A 3,696-nucleotide genomic window follows, 5' to 3' on the forward strand; every position below is an offset into this window, starting at 1 on the left:
CCCAAAGCACAGGTTGCTACCCCGACTGGAGGAGGAAGCATTCAAACCCACATCTCCAGCACATGATGCGGCTTACCGGCCACCTCGTGGTCGCGACAGAGAGGCATTTCAGCCAAAAGCTCAGTCTGCACTTCAACGCCACTCACATAAAAATGTCAAGGCATGGGGAAATACGCCAGACCTACGAGACGTATTGGAGGACAAAGAAAAACATGCAGGATCGATCTACGGATCATGAGGGCGCGCCACTATGCGAGACGATAATCGTCACGCTGGATACAATAAAAGTAAGTCCGGCCAGGCCGAACACAGCGGGCAAGACTCATTCGAGCTGCGTCGCGACATAGCCCAGTACAGAGGCGCCGCACACCCCTATGCTTCACAGACGAAGTAATGGATCATCAAATCCCAGAGGGTTTCAAACCCGTAAATATAGAATCATACGATGGCACAACAGATCCTGTGGTATGGATCGAGGATTTCCTCCTGCATATCCACATGGACCACGGTGATGATCTACACGCCATTAAATACCTCCCACTCAAGCTCAAAGGACCAGCTCGGCATTGGCTCAATAGCTTGCCAGCAGAGTCCATTGGTTGTTGGGAGGATCTAGAAGCCGCATTCCTCGACAACTTCCAGGGCACTTACGTGCGACCACCAGATGCCGATGACTTGAGCCACATAATTCAGCAGCCAGAGGAATCAGTCAGGCAATTCTGGACATGGTTCCTAACAAAGAAAAATCAAATCATCGACTATCCGGATGCAGAGGCCCTAGCAGCTTCTAAGCACAACATCCGTGACGAGTGGCTCGCCCGGCACCTTGGTCAGGAAAAGCCAAAATCTATGGCAGCCCTCATGACACTCATGACCCGCTTTTGTGCGGGAGAAGACAATTGGCTGGCTCGCAGCAATAACATATCAAAGAACCATGGTACTTCAGATACCAAGGATGGCAATGGCAGGTCACGTCGCAACAAACATAAGCGCCGCATTAACAGCGACAATACCGAGGATACGGCAGTTAATGCCGGATTCAAAGGCTCTAAACCCGGTCAGCGGAAAAAGCCATTCAAAAGAAGCACTCCGGGCCCGTCCAGTTTGGACCGTATACTCGATCACTCGTGCCAAATACACGGCACCCCCGACAAGCTAGCCAACCACACCAATAGGGATTGTTGGGTGTTCAAGCAGGCCGGCAAGATAAATGCTGAAAACAAAGATAAGGGGTCACATAGCGATGATGAGGAGGAGCCCCGACAGCCGAACACCGGAGGACAGAAGAGGTTCCCCCCACAAGTGCGGACGGTGAACATGATATACGCAACCCACATCCCCAAGAGGGAGCGGAAGCGTGCGCTCAGGGACGTATATGCGTTGGAGCCAGTCGCCCCAAAGTTCAACCCATGGTCTTCCTGCCCGATCACCTTCGACCGCAGGGACCACCCCACTAGTATCCGTCATGGCGGATTCGCCGCATTGGTCTTAGACCCAATCATTGACGGATTTTACCTCACTCGAGTCCTTATGGATGGCGGCAGTAGCCTGAACCTGCTTTATCAGGACACAGTGTGCAAAATGGGTATAGACCCCTCAAGGATCAAACCCACTAAAACGACCTTTAAAGGCGTCATACCAGGTGTAGAGGCCCATTGCATAGGCTCAGTAACACTGGAAGTGGTCTTCGGATCTCCGGATAACTTCCGAAGCGAAGAGTTAATCTTCGACATAGTCCCATTCCGCAGTGGCTACCATGCACTGCTCGGGCGAACCGCATTTGCGAGATTCAATGCGGTACCGCATTACGCATATCTCAAGCTCAAGATGCCAGGACCACGGGGGGTCATCACAGTCAATGGAAACACAGAGCGCTCTCTCCGCACGGAGGAGCACACTGCGGCCCTCGCAGCAGAAGCGCAAAGCAGCCTCTTAAGGCAATCCACTAGTTCGGCGATTAAAGACCCGGACACCTTCAAGCGTGCCCGGAGTAATCGGCAACAGGACCGCCTGGCACGTTCTGAGCTCGCATAGCAATGCGGCCCCACCCCGGTCCCAGCCAAACGGCGAAATCCGTGCCACGCGTACATAATTACGCATTAAAAATACCATGGGCACAGGCAGGGAAGGGGGCACGACTGCGGCACGCTCCAAGTCGCGGCTTAAACCGCACTAGGGGCTTCCCGCTTTGTTATTTTTCTCTTTCAGGACTTTAATCTCTGGAAACCCTGTCCGGCAGCATGATTGCCGAACACATGATGTATCAACCAAGGAGGCAGAAAGCTATGTCACACCACAGAACTCCCATGTGGATTACGATAACAAGTGAAATATTTGCTTTAATACTATTCCTAAGCTTGCCCTTGGAAGGGACATGTCAAACAGTCCTACTTTTTGCTTATCGCACTCATTCTGCTTTAACGCACCTTTTTGAATAAACAATGCATAGCATTAAGACTACTATTGCATTCTTCCTTTCTCTCTCTCTATATATATGTTCATTCATGACATCTAGCACCCGTACACTCTGGTACGGCAAATACGCTAGGGGCTTAAGCATACCCCATAATATGACGTGAGAAGTCCGAACACTTTCGATAGTGCGGCACCCCGAACTTATAGCATTATATGCATCAGCTCCGAATCATGTCTTGGGTCAATAGTTGGGTTTGCCCGGCTCCCATGTTTTGGTACCTTACGTTCCGCTATATCGGCTAAGGTAGCACTGGGAGAACTACTGCGATTGTGCCCCGGTTCTGCTGGGCTAAGCACCTCAGTAGAGAAAGCTAAAACTGACTGTCATGATAAGGCGAGAGACTGGTCACTGTTCGAGAGGTTTCAAGTCCCTAAAGACTTATGCCGCTTAGAGCGAGGAGTCGGCCCTGTCCGGCTTAAGGCGTGTATTGCGCCCCGAATTCGGCCTTCCGAATACTAGGGGCTTCACCGAAATTTAAAATTATAGAATTCTATGGCTAAGTGAGTGTGATAACGCATTATAGTCCGATTGCCTTGTTCGTTGTGCTGAGCACCTCCCTCGAAGGACCCAAAAATGGGAACAAGAGTGCTCAGGTTTATCCCGAACACCCCAGCACTCGTGGCATGGGGGGCAGAAGCCGACGACTAGCCATCTCTCAGATTTGATAAACAGCCGAACAGAAGATAATATTTTAAATTCAGACAAGCATTGCATAGCGCATATGAACAAGTTTTCATAATACATGATTACACGAGCAAGGTTATTCAAATATTACATCTTTCGCACACTCGTTCGCTACAAGACGGGCACCCTTCAGGACACCCTCATAGTACATCTCGGGGTGGCGATGCTCCTTGCCCTACGGCGGCCCCTCCTTCACCAGCTTCACGACGTCCATCTTAGCCCAGTGCACCTTCGCACGGGCGAAAGCCCGACGTGCACCTTCGATGTAGATGGACCGCTTGATGATTTCCAGCCATGGGCAGGCATCCACAAGCCGCCTCACCAGGCCGAAGTAGCTGTTGGGAAGGGCGTCGCCAGGCCACATCCGGACTATAAAGACCTTCATGGCCTCTTCGGCCGCCTTGTGCAGGTCGACCAGTTGCTTCAGCTGGTCGCTCAGAGGCATCGGGTGTTCGGTCCCAGTATACTGAGACCAGAACAGGTTCTCCATTGAGCTTCCCTCCCCGGCCTGGTAAAACTGTGCGACATCCGACACG

This window comes from Triticum urartu, chromosome 3 (assembly GCF_003073215.2).
Source record: "Triticum urartu cultivar G1812 chromosome 3, Tu2.1, whole genome shotgun sequence".
Classification (NCBI taxonomy): domain Eukaryota; kingdom Viridiplantae; phylum Streptophyta; class Magnoliopsida; order Poales; family Poaceae; genus Triticum; species Triticum urartu.